The following is a 14,565-nucleotide window of genomic DNA, read 5'->3' as shown; positions in this document are numbered from 1 at the left end:
GGGGGGTCATCAAGCATCTGAATGGTTCACCAGCTCTGAACCTTGCTGAAAGTTATGGCAGAGCTGAACGGCACTGGGTTGTGAGCGCACCACAGCACTAAAGGATGTCAGGTCCTCAATCGTGTCACTGTCATGGAGTCAGTTTATGACAGCTTGGTCAGACACATGCATGTTAGTAGTCCACTGGAGGGTGTTTTGTACTGCTCCTTCTGTTCTATTGGTCATAAAGGAGCAGATACTGGTCCTGCTGCTGGGTTGATGCCTGTTCTCCTGTAACGGCCAAGCTCTTGGTAAAAACACCGTAAAATTTCATATGGAAGGAGGTGGCGTACCTTTGCAACAGTTTCAGTTGTATATAGCATTTGTATTTCTATTTTATTCTATTGTATATATTATTCTATTCTATTCTATTCTATTTTATTCTATTGTATATAGTATTTTATTTTATTTTATTGCATTCCAGTGTTTTCTAATTTCTGCTACATAACTTTGCACTTTTGCTGTAACAAAACAAATTTCCCACCTGTGGGACTAATAAAGGTCATCTTATCTTATCTTATCAACCTTTTCATGCTACCAGTACTACAGCACATCATACATATATATATTATTCTAGTACAGTTGGTGTGGAGCGGAATAAACGGCTATTCTACTCTATTTTATTGATGTCATGAACTGGTGGAAGTAAATAAAATATCGCAAAGCTTATTCTGTGTCCCCCTGTCTTGCCTGAGTCCTGCACTTGACTCCAACAAAGTTTGAAACTATGACAGACTCCCTATTAAAACTTTAGATAACTGGACCTAATCCCAAACATTAATTCTTCTGCCATCCACATGACTCAGTGTTAGAAATATTGACTTGGCTGCTTAGTAAAAGGCTTTGGAAATAATTTAACACCAGAATAATTTGGACTGACTCAAGAATAAAAAGTTTTAAATTCACAACAAAGACATTGGACAATTAAGTAAGCAGACTATTTTAATTCGTGTCTGTTCTTTAGCAAATTCCTTTCTTCCAAATTATACTATTAAAAAATCCACATTGTGTGACTGAATTACTTGAATTTGACAACTTTTATTATATCGACTGTTTCTAACAGCAGGGAACAGTTTGTTCATCAAACAGCTCTTATGTCTTTTTCTTATAATTGCGTCTGTTTCCACTGCAGTGAATGGATGTTTTTATATAATACATTTTCAATTCACACACAGACTCACAGCTGCACTGGGTAGTGATTAAACAACTTTGTCATCATCTCACAAATGATGCTCCCACAAAGTTTGTATCCTTTACTACTACAATTTTCATCTTAGTTCTGACCTCTGGAATCATTTATTTAAGTCTACGGTGCTGCAGCAGCACCTTGGTAATGGTTTGTCCCATCCCAAAACTAACTAAACACTGTTAACCGCTGTCTTCAACATTAAAGCAGTGTTTTCTTGGCCCATATATTACCTTACCTCACCTCTTTCTTTGTGTAGATTACTATCATCATTAAAGAGTGATGTTCCAATAAATATGATATCAATAAGCATCACAAATGCCCACTTAAAAGTAAGAATACTGTGTTTGTTCTTTCTGTTGTTACCAAGTGGGGAAAAAAGAGCTTTAGTCTAAATCTGGCTGCCTTCAAAGTGCACAAGAAAAAAAACTAAGAGGTAATAATAATAACAACAACAACAACTGCAATAATAATAATAGTAATCATAATAATAACAATAACAATAAATTTTATTTGAAAGTGCCTTTCAAAACACTCAAGGACACTGTACACAGCAGAATAATAAAAGCAACATAAAAGCAAGCAGTTTTCACAATCATAAAAGCATAAGACATAAAACTAATTTAAAACAAGATTGGAGAGGTTATGTGGGATGAGCTATTTTGAACCAGTGATTTTTGAGTTGGGACTTAAAGAGAGAGAAGGAACAGATATTTCTTAAATCAGGAGGTAGGGAATTCCAGAGTCGAGGAGCAGAGCAGCTGAATGCCCTGCACCCCATAGTGGCAAGACGGGGAAAGGGGACAGAGAGAGAAAGAGAAGAAGATCTGAGACACCGAGATGAAGCGGTGATCTGAACCAGATCAGAGAGATATGGAGGGGAGAGATGATGTATAGCCTTAAATGTGTACAAGAGTATTTTGAAATTGATGCGATATTTGACCCCGAGCCAATGAAGCTGCTGCAGGACAGGAGGGATGTGATGATAGAAGGCGTCCTGGTCATAATACGAGCAGCAGTGTTCTGGACACGTTGGAGCTTGTGGATGGATTTTAGAGTAAGATCAAAAAGAAGAGAGTTGCAGTGATCGATCCAGGAAGTAACAAGGCTGTGAACAAGAATGGCAGTGGCATGTGGGGTGAGAAAAATTCCTGACCCCCTGACCTCAGAAACATCAGTTCATTCCCTCTTTTTTTTCTTTGTTTATTAGAAACACGCCGGTGCAGCCCCCTCTAGCTTCTGCTCGGTGGCTACTGGGTGACCCCTCGTCTGGGGATCCTCAGCCCTTCCCATGAGGGTGGCACGGATGCCCCTCCGGTGGTCCTCCTTGGGCTCTCGCACTCTGGGGCCTCTGGATGTCTGGGGCCTGGATCTCCTCCATGCCTGCTTCATGCCTGGGGGACAGGGCTATGGCTCTCTACATCCTCTTGCAGACCATTACATGGGGAAACCATTTGAATACAAGCGCGCTGATCCACACAGGTGTGCACACGGGTGTTCACTGTTCGTAGACTTAAATTACACCTTTCTTGGCTGCTACTTCAAAGCACATTGTGCGCTGTCTGTCCTGCGTGCTGCACAACAACATTCAATATTTAGTATTTACTGCTGTTTACACTTAGCTAGATTAATGCGATGGTGTTGTGTTTAGTATGTTGCTTTGTTTTTTTTGCTTGTTTTCTATTCTTTCTCTCTCAACAGGTGATCCAGGAGATTTTTTTCCCTTTCTCACTGTCCCTCTCCCCTTCTGTTTTTCTTTTCCTTCCTCTTTCTTTCTCCCTTTCCTGTCCCTCACTCATGTCTGTCCCGTCTGTAACAACTGAAAATAAAATAAAATAAATAATAAAAACAAAGGTCGATCAAATGGACCAATACGGCAATGCCATGATGATCCATTTGGCAAAATAAATCCATTGGGTATCCTTGTTGGTCTTCAGACAACAATTCTGACGGCTAAAGAACCAAATGGGACAGGCAAAAAAAAAAAAAAAAAAAAGAAACAAAGAAAAGTTTTGGTTCAGAAAAACCAAAACTTTTTTGAGTACATGACTGAAGCAGGAGAAAGGTCATGTATTAAAAAAACAGAAAAAGAACAACACTGACTCTTGATAGACGACGCAATATTCAGTGGCGAGTACTTTGTATATCAATCAATGACCTCCTAACAAAGAGGTTGCGACCCTTCAACCTTCCTTATTCACAAATGATGTAACATTCAGCGTTCGCTTGTCTTTAAACAAAGACTTGAAGAGAACTGTGAACACTGAAACCGTTTGGACTTTTTTGTTTATATTTGTAATTAATTGGCCCTCAGTGCCCACTGTGAAGTGCAGTTCACAGGTCCCCCACTTCTCTCATTAACATTACAACAGTGACACTTGCAATCGGGCATCTTTTCATCCCCACCACATTTTTGTGCTGTGAATACAATCAGAGCTATAGAAAGATGTTGTGTGACACACAACAGGCTAAGCAGAACAATGGGTCAAACTGGGGCCTGCTTGTTCACATGTGAAGAGGATAGTGTGATCCTACCAAACTGCAAAGTCTCATTACATCATTCATCTTCCTCATAACAACTTGTAATGCTCTCACCCTACTTTTACTTCTACTGGATGGATGGATGGATCTTGTGTTTACATTTAGCCTTTTCTGCAAAATATTAAAAATGTCATCCCCTGTTTTTGTCAGCTGAGAAAGATAGAAAATGACTACGAGCAATCTGCTCAGAGTCATATCAGCACGTCTCCCCCAGTGCATCTCATACTGCCCATTTCAGTGTCTGCTCTTGCTCCCCCTTGTCAGACCCAAATGCACAACAAAGGACGGGTTTTGGGGGAAAAGAAGTTCACAGGCACCAAGCTGAGCCATAACACAGAAAACAGGCACAGGCGAAGCATGAGTGAGAGACAAATTGCTTGAAAGCACAGTCAAAATGGCAATGTGAATGGGGAGCACCAACCCATCCCTACTGGTCGCTTGTTATGTTGGTTTCCACCATGGAAATGTGGATGTTTCTGAGTATAAGAGGAGGATACTTTTCATTCATGTTCTGTAAACAGCTCCTTTATAATTGCAGCATTTGTTTTTCCAGTGTTAGAAGTGGGTCGAGACCGTAGCTAACGTCATATACACCGCCTGACTCAAATTACTACAGCTCTGACCTTTTAGGTGAAATTAGTTTGGTGCCTCTGACCCTCCCATGAAGGTACATGGATTTATACCCCACCACCAGAGGGTTTGAGAAATTAATCATTGTCAGTATTTTGGGCAAAATGGCAATTTGGGCGAGAACAAATGTTGCAGTGTATTTCAGCAAGAGGAAACTAAATAATTTATTAACATGTATCACCCTTTATCTGCTGCATGTGTTTTTTTATTAACTTAAATATAAAAGAAATGTCAATTTTCTGCATGTCTAAGGTTAATTTCTATATCTGCTGCAATAAAATGTCTTTCCAGTTGTAGGTTGCTTGTTGCCATATTTTCTGTGCTACTAATGATTGGAGTGGTCACATTCTCTACATAGGTATGGCTAATACATATGCTCAGTGATATGATAATCACTGAAATAAAAATAAGTACTCTAAATACAGAGTTTGACATTCAGCAGAAAAACTGAAAACTAATAAATAAACTTTATTAATATGGTTAAACTTTAACTTCAAATATTGAGTGTTCTTCACTGTTATACTGTAATTGGGATGGACGTGTTTTCCTCATTTTGTAACAGCCAGGAACAAATGACCGTCCCAGATGACCCCCATAGGTTAAAATGACAGCAACCAATTTTGCTGTTTCCAAGAAGTAATTTTGGCTTCATCGGTTTTGTGTAGCAGATGGCTTTAAAAATAATTAACATCCTCTTGACACTCATGCCAGAGGACAGGAGTCAGAAAATAAACATTAACAACAAATAACATTAACAACTGTAGTTCTTACCAGAAAGTGGATCCAGAGCAAAATAAAAAATGTGAGATAATAATAATAACAATAATAATAACAATCACCATGATTATCATCATTTATACAATCAGATGATTTTATAGACTGGCATGGCAGCTGCTATATATATATATGTATATGTATATATATATATATATAAACAAAGGAAAACTCGCACTCCAAGTGCAGTGACGTCTGGTCTGTGTCATACCTGGGCCTTCCTACAACAACAAACCTGTTATATGCTTAAGTATTGACTGCTATGCCGGTCCAGCTTGGTTGCTGTGATGTCTAAAAGGAGCTCCTCCTCTTAGTCGTGGAGAACATTCTTGTTATCCGGTCTAGAAGACTGGCAAGCACGACAGAACACACACACATTCCCCTCCACCACTGAAAGTCCAGTTTACAGCCAGACACAGAGCTGGACTTCCTAATTAGTTTATTCATTCTGTTGGTGTTTCCTGCTCTGCTGCTGTTCTCCCAGCAGACCACAGCTAAGTACACTGCACCTGCCACAAATGACTGATAGAAACTCTCCATCATTCTGCTGCTGAAGCTGAAGGATCACAGCTTCCTTAGGAAAGCTGAGCCCCTCCTTGTATACTCCCTCTGTGTTGATCCACTTCAGTTCAGCCTGTACTGTAGTGGCTGTGGGTACTTGTACTCCTTCACACCACCAACATCCTCCCTCAGGAGACACATGGGCCGTGTAGCTGTACTTCTTGAAGTCAGTCGCTCTCTCGGGTCTTTCTCACATTCAGAAGGAAATGATTTCTCCCACATCACTCCACAAAATCAACCATTAGTGCTCTGTTCTCCTCCTGCCCATCACTAATACATCAAACTGCAGAATCATCAGAGTATTTCTGTAGTTGCTATAACCTGACATACTAGGATATGAGGCAGACAGACATGGAGACAGAGTAGATTTTAAGCCCAGTTGCATGATGGGAGACAGAATTAACTTTTGATTTTGAGCCACATATTTTATACATAATGGAACCGAAAGAGTTTCATGCTGATAAGTAAGCTGCATGATATTTTATATATTTCCTAAAATAGCTCCTGTTTTGTAACCATTTTTACAAATTGGTCCAGTCCACGCACGAGTCCTGACAGAATCACAAAGTTCGGCTTTTATTGTAATTCCAGCCGGACTCAACACACTAGTTTTGTTTCGTCCTCACTTTTTCCCACTGCACATAACATTTACTGAAAGTGTGTTTAAAGGTCAACTTTAAAGGGGAACTGTCATGCTTTCAGCTAAAATGTCACTTCAAACCTCTACATCTGGATTCAGTGGGGATTACCAGAACCCCCCCCCCCAATCCTCCATTATACATACACTCGCAGCTGTGTACATGGTTTCTACCTTGTATAGTGAGCTAATGAAAGCAGAGCCAGGATGAAGTGGCACATATTTACACAAAGCCGGGGACCATCGGGAGCTCTGCTGTGAGCAAAAGTATCAACAGTGCATTACAACAAGCAGGCAGAAAAATGTAAAACAGCCGTCCAACTGCTTCAGCTGCTTTATGGCTTGTGTATAATCCAGATACTAAACAGTTTGGCTTCACAAAATGTGCCTTCCTGATACAGATGTGAGGGAATGCATCATCCTGTCTTTTAATTTATTGTTTCTTTTCTCTTTTTTTCTTTTTTTACTTTTAAAAGTCTCTCTCCTCCTCTTGAAGATTTCAGGCCAAGGTTCAGTGGAGCTCACCAAAAAAATTATGTGATCTAATGATAAAAACTAATTAAAATGACAGTGGAATTGAAAGATTTGCTCAAATAAACTGTTTTTAATGTAACAGGATTTGATTAAAAGATAAGATTATTTCAGGCATGTTATTTAATGAAAATAGGCTCAATCATTTATCTCAGTTATGAACTTTGCATTGATGTCACAATGCAAGAGAAGGACTGAAGGACAAAACTTCATAAATCAGAAGTTTTAAATTCATGAACAGCCATGCTTATCTGTTATGACCCACTACCTACATTCCACTGTATCACATCAAATCATCTACTAACTAGTTTCTTGAATTCAACAAGGAGTTCACTGTGCTCAAATGGCCTCCTCAGTCAGCAGATCTCAGTCTAATAAAGCACCTTTGGGAGCTGATGGAACAGAAGATTCACATCATACATGTACAGCCAACAAGTCTGCAGTAACTGCGTGAAGTCATCATATCCATATGGACAAAAAATTCTGAGGAATGTTTCCAGCATCTTATTTAATCTATGGCACACAAAAAACGAGGCAGTTCTGAAGGCAAAAGGAGGTCTGACCCAGTGTTACATAGGGACACAGAGCTTACATGCATTAGTTTTCTGTGTGAGTTCACAGAGCGCGTGAATGTGCAATCTGGTTTGGAGTGTGCATAATTTTCTCATTACTGAAAACAGCACAGAGGGTTGTTATCTGAAAACAGACACCGGTTTTGCATTTAAATGCAATGATATATATTCTGTATGTGTGAGATGAAGGCTTAAAAATAAGAAAGAAAAACACATTTGTCCCTTCAAGCTAATGAAACAGTTTCCAAAATTAGAAATTTTGTGCAAGCACTGCTAAACAATAACATGTAGCACTATTCTTGGAGATAACAGTGTCCAACGCTCCATACGCCTAAACACCCAGACACAGGTATCTACCAAGTCAACATAATGTTTCAGCCTCCGGGCACTGCTTTCAGCAAATTCCCAATCACGTGTTTATGTTTCAAGCGATAAAACTCTGTACCAGAGAAAGGAATTATGGTTCCAGCAAGAGTAGAGGAACAGGCTCTGTGACAGTTTTATAACACAAGAATGTAGGCAGAAAGAAAACAACTCTGGAGACCTCTGATAATTTACCATCTCCTTCCAACAACCAATATTTTGTTTCTTTTAACCATAACAGCAATTATTCCTTAACCTTTAAGAAAGCTTTTTTTTTTTTTTCTTTGGCAGTGTTGGACCAAAATGGAAAAATCTTCATAGGAAGAAAAAGGTCACATGCTGCTGCTGTTTTCCTACTGTTCTTTTCTTTAATTAAGAACTGCCACACGGGGTATTGATCATGAATTCTTTTTGGGTCACAAACATTTTTATTCGTATTCCTTTTTTGTGCTGATAATACAGTGGTAATATCGCTGTGTTTGGCAGAGCATATCGAGGGTTCAAATCCGGGTCTGGACTTGCTTACAATAAGAAGACCAGGTGATTGATAGATGTATTTTTTGTCTGCTTATTTTGTTGGTTTTTGTTTTTTGCCCTTTATTCCCGTCCCTCTTCCCCGCTGTTTTTCTTTCCCTCTTTCTTTCCCCCAGTCAAGTCTGTCCCGTATTTAGCAAGTGACAATAAAATAAAATAAACAATAAAAGGTGAATGAAATAGACCATTACTGCAAGGCTGGGATGGTCCATTTGGTAAAGTAAATCCATTGGGCATCTTTCTTCGCCTTTAGACAATAATTCTGATGGCAAAAGAGCCAAACGGGACAGGCAAAAAAAAAAAGAAGACCTTATTGATCCAACCAAAAGGTCGCACAGCAATTATTCATAGAAAATATTCTGTGAGTACAGCTGTGTGCGTGTGGACTGCTACCTAAAGCTAACTTTAAACTTAACCCAATCTTAAATAAATTGATGTTTTTGAAATTCACAGAGAAATCCTTCCATCATTAGTATTGTTATTATTATTCAAAACAGACTATTTCTGCAGTACCTATTTTTTCTCAAGGGGAACTTGGCTTTGAGCTTGAGCTCCTTTCCTGCCTCTTACCACTTTTCTTTCTCCGAACCTGAACGGTGCACACAAACAGGATGTGTATTGCTTTGCTGCAGTGGAGTTGCAAATTGCTTGTTTCCCACCCTCATTTTGAGAAGCACATTGTTCTGCCTCGTTTTCATCATCCGTGTCTGCCATTACTCCGGCAGCAGTCGAGAAAATGAAATGAGAATAATGACAATAACGGCATATATACCTGTTTTTTTCATGGAACGAAAAGTGCTCGTTGTAATGTCTCAGTTTACTTTGGTCTGCAGTGACCTAAACTGAAGAGTGGATCTTGACCCAAACTAAAAGGGGTCTTTGCTGAGGTATCCAAGCATCAGAGTGCACGTGGGAGATGGACTGTGAGACACAAGATAATCTATTTTATTTATATGGATTTCTTTATAAGAAAACAGTGGAGGTCATAAAATGTGGACAGAAAACTCAGGATAGTGTATCATTAACCTTCTGATGGAAAAACACTTATGTGGGTTGTTCTTCTGAGGCTTGAAAACAAGCCCAAGACTAGGTGCATGTATACTGCCTATAATAAGGATGCTCACTTGGCCTACATGTACATCAAGTTGTCAGATCTAATTACAGCCTAATCTCATTACCAATATTGGCTGAGAGAGGTGGTGGGGACAATTTCAGGTAATCACGAATTATCCCCAGTCCTGAAAAAGACACCAGAGCATGACATTGTCAAAAAATAGCGATAGTCTGTGGATCTGTGTCACCTCCGGGTTGACGTTTTGTAAAAAGTGTCACTCACATTCAGCTTACCTACACCTTATTCAAAAAATATCCTTTTGTTTCAGCCAAATGTGATTCAGTTCAGTTCAGTTTTATTTATATGGTGCCAAATCACATCAACAGTATATTTCATTTATATTTCTCTCTACGATAAAAGAGAGAAAACTTATTTTGTTGATATTTCTTTTCTTTCCTTTTCTTTATGTATATCTATTTACTAACCTTTGCTACTTTCTGAGCATTTACATATTGTTTCTTTATTCTCATTACTTTTTTTTTTTTACTTTTTTTAATCTCCTCTAATATCCCTGCAGACACAAACACCTACACTTGTGAGTAAATGGAACGTCTAATTAAAACCCACTTCTTTCTGTTTGTTTATCCTGCTGCATTTACATGTTCTTTCTCCTTCTTCATGTCTCTCCCACTGGACTTTGTGACTGTCATGCATAATTTAATACACCTTAATAATGTATATATCATTAATGCCATATAATGAAGAAATAATTGATTTATTCATTACAATGTATGAATGCAACATAAATGTTAGGCCTGTATTACATTAATGTAAGAGAAATTAGATTTTGTTCATATTTCTCTGACTGATTTAACAGACTTTTTGGGATGAGCAGTTCTTAGTTAATAGAAATTAGATGACATTTAAACCTTTTCTCATTTAATGCTACACACACACACACACACACACACTTCCAGTTACAGATGGATGGGCGATAGCTAACCATGGTTTAAATATATATAGTATAGTATATAGTATATATTTCTGGTTTATATACATACAAGCAGAGACAAACAAAGGAAGAAGGTTGTAGTGATAGATGTAGCTATAGAGAGTGACAGCAACATCAGGAAGAAGGAACACGAGAAATTCAAGAAACACCAAGGGCTGAAAGAGGAGTCAGAGAAGATGTGGAGATTGAAGGTAAAAGTGGTCGTTGTGGTTATCAGAGCACTTGGGGAGTCAGACCTGCCCCTGGATTCCTGGGATCCAGCAGATTCCAGAAACGACAGCCAAGATCTTTGTGCATCCTTTGTGAAGAGCGCAGTCGTAGGAACAGGAGATCTAACAACCCTCAAGCTCCCTGACCTCTTACAAAGGACCTCAGCTTGAAGGACAAAGACTCCCCACAGGGCGAGTGGGGTGTTTGTTTGTTTGTTTGTTTTATATTATATTCAAAACACAATCATATGCAGACCCAACTTTATGGAATGTCCTCCAAGTGGCTTTAACCTGGTTTTACTGTTTCATGTTAAATGTTCATATTTGGGGTGGCTGTAGCTCAGACAGTAGAGCAGCTTATCTACTGATCGGAAGGTTGGTGGTTCGATTCTTGGCTCTCTGGTATCTTGGCCAAATATCCTTGGGCAAGATACTAACCCCAAATTGCTCTTTGATACGTCCATCAGAGTATGAATCGGTGTGTGAATGTTAGTTAGAAAATGTGCTAGGGTGAATGCTCAAGTTGTATAAAGCACTTTGAGTGCTCAGAAGAGTAGAAAAGCGCTCTATAAGAACCAGTCCATTTACCATAAACATTTAAACTAATCATTTTCAGGAACACTAGATAAGGATGGCAGGAGATGAAGATTGTTCCCACTTTTCTTTCTTTTCTTTTCTTTTTTTTTTTTTACAAAATCTATGTATGATATGTATCTTTTTTTAATAAGCTTTCTTCCTAATTTATGATCATACAAAAAAAAAATCCAATAAAAGTGATTAGCTGATTTCCCATGTTGAGTAGTTTGTTTTTAGTAAATGACATGACAACAATACATTTTTATTTAACTTTATGATTTTCTTTTCTAACTTGTGTTGTAGGATAATCTGGAAATTGCACTAACTGAAGATTGGCACTGAAAAATGCTAATTCTTAAGATAAGAAAAAAAAAGTGAATTTAACTTTTTATCACCTGATACCAGATTGTCTACACGTGTCTCTACAGTAGCTGTGATGCTTCAGTTTACAACACTTTCATGACCTCTAGTGGAGAAATGGTTTCTGTCTGCTGTAGTAGGCACTGAGAGCAGTGATGAACTGTACAGGTAAATTTCTTCCACTACACCTCATAATGCTGCTAAAACTATCTTCATTTATCTGGGCAGTTTTCTTACCTGCTCTAAATAATGCTGACTAGTGATGGTTAACATGGGTTTAGACTATAAGATTACTATAAGGGATTGCCTGCTGGAAGATGAGCACATCTGCTATTTTAGTGTCGCATCTGGTTCATAGGAAAAAAATACATCAGTGAATTATAAGAGAAAACATAGTTTACATCCTTTTATTATGGAAATTGTGTTTGCTTCCATTCATATTTCATGCAAAGGTTAGGGTGACTAAATACATGTTTTAGATCACTTGTGCTTATCTCGAAGTTGGAATACTGGATTATGGTTTAGATAGCAAACAAAATTCTTATGTTTTTCTATTTTTTATGGATTAACACAAAGATATTTTAAAATCCATCCATCGATACATCCATTGTGTGAGCAGCAGTCTAAGCAGTGACACCACTGACAACAAGGTAATCCTAAGGCACAAGGATGCGAATCAGTTTGATGAATTTCCACCTTATTGTAGGGGAGAGCTTTATGCACCTGGATAATCCCAGGAACCATATAGTTGTGGGCAATTTACACCTGATTGGTGCACCCAGCCAAATTGGTCCTGGAAGAGAAACCAAAACAAAGAGTGTCAACAATATGCCTTGTGGTATAAGTCTGCAATACTTGAAATCACACATTTCAACCCTAATTTCTCAGCATACCTATCAACGATTCATTTACGGACACCAGATTTTTGCTTGGAATATCAAGTTTCAGAGTGCATTATGTACTTGCATTTTATTTACATATCTATGATTCTCATGGCATAAAAAGCTTAAAGATGCTATCTCAGCTTTGTAACACTTGTAACACTTCGTAACGTTCTTCATCCTTCTCACCACCCTAAGGAAGTTTAGTGTTCATGTTCTCTTCACTGCCATCATGCCATTAATGATTGTAAATAATGCAGTTATCTTGATCATTTTGAAAGCGTCTAAATCCATTTTCTATTAGTGTTCGTTTGATGTCATCAAAGGGAAAAGTTAGAGATGTCTTATAAGGAAGTCCAATGGTCTTGGGGATATATACAGTTATTAAATAGTACCATGCTGTCTGATTGCATCCATAGCCGTATAAATGATTATCTACAACAGGGGTCGGCAACCCTTGGCACACGTGCCACAGTTGGCACGTGAAGGGTTAAGTGATGGCACGACCATAGCTGGACTGGCCATCGGGCATTTGATCGGTGGCCGCCGGCCCGAGTGTCAGGTGAACTGAACTTCAGGTAAGAAGTTATGACCTGCAGTCTATCTGAGTCAGATATAAACCAAGTTTAGGTGGAGTTTATTTTCGTTGTGCTGACTTTTTACAGTCAGTTACAATAACTCGTACTGTGTACTAGCTAGCATGACAGAGTTTCTATACAGCTGGGTGGGTGCTATGATGTTACTGATAGTGAACTTTATTTAATTCATAAGGTTAGTTAGTAGAGTTGCCAACCCTCCCGTAAAAAGACGGAATCGTCCCGCATTCAGAGAAAATATTACGCGTTTGGTGTTGAGCTGAGAGGGGACGCAGTTTGTCCCGTACTTCAGCTAGAATGGAAAAAGACACAAAGGTGGATTTATTCTGTTACACTGCACAGCTGCCTCTTCTCTCATTCTTTCCCCTCTCTCTCCTGTTGCTACTTCAGTCATGAAACTGATCAATCATAAGCTGATCGGCTTTTCTCTCTTGTTTGTTTATCGCCACTTTGCGCCAGAAAGAGGAAACCGCCGGATGTCGCGCTAAACAACAGCAGCACGTTTAAGCTTGATCAGCCGTTGTTAAAATTTATTTAATATTTCTTTCTGGTAGCTGATGTTTGCTGGAGCCACAGCTGTAAAACCTGCTGGTCATGATATCTGGTGACATCAGGATATCTGGTGAGAGGGAAACATGCAGATGAAACCAGGAGATGTCCTTACTGAATCATCAGAGCTGAACAGGTGATGGAGAAACAGGTTTACCTTTTAGGTGACATGGGTGAGAGGGATTGTAATGAATGAGCTCTCCCCCTTTTAGTGTCTGGAGTTGGGAAGGAGCAGTGTGTGTGGTGTGGGGGGTACCTGGAAAGCTGGCTTCCCGGTTGAACACAAGGTGTCGAAGCAGTGGGAAATGCTGTGGGTCAAAATAAAAGAACTGCAACTGACAATTGAACACTGTGTGGGTCCTGATCATTTCACAGTCAGGTTACTAGAAGGCTGAAGTGTTAAAATAGTGTTTCAGTAAGTTATAACGTAGACCTTTGAAGTATAATTCAAGTAGAACATCCACATGGATGGAATGACCCAAGGTTTCCCATGAGAACATTGCCTGAAGCATCACACTGTCTCCTCTGGCTTGCATAGTAAATCATAGTCTCAGATGTTCCTCAGTAAAGAACACACACCATCATCCACGTGGTATAAAAAAAGGTCAAACCAGACCTTCTTCCTTTGCTCTGTGTTCCAGTTCTGACATGCTCACATCATTGTGGCACTTTGGTCTGTGGACGGGGATCAGCATGGGCACCCTGACTGGTCCACGGCTATGCCCCATACACAACAAACTACGATGCATTGTGTATTCTGACACTAGGGGGTACCCCACAAGGATGCCTTCCCCTTACCCAGTATTGACAAGTCCCTTGATGCTTTGTCAGGTGTCATCTGGTTTTCAACTTTGGACCTTGCAGCAGGTTATAGCCAAGTCCCCTTCTGTATTTCATTTAGGCTGTTTGAGTGGAATAGACCCTGTGCACGAGAAAAATGCTAACTTCCTGGTTTGAGAC

Source organism: Perissodus microlepis, chromosome 18 (assembly GCF_051167445.1).
Source record: "Perissodus microlepis isolate ML-2025 ecotype Zambia chromosome 18, ASM5116744v1, whole genome shotgun sequence".
NCBI lineage: Eukaryota > Metazoa > Chordata > Actinopteri > Cichliformes > Cichlidae > Perissodus > Perissodus microlepis.
The sequence above is the reverse complement of the archived record's forward strand: the minus strand, read 5'-3'. Positions refer to the sequence as shown.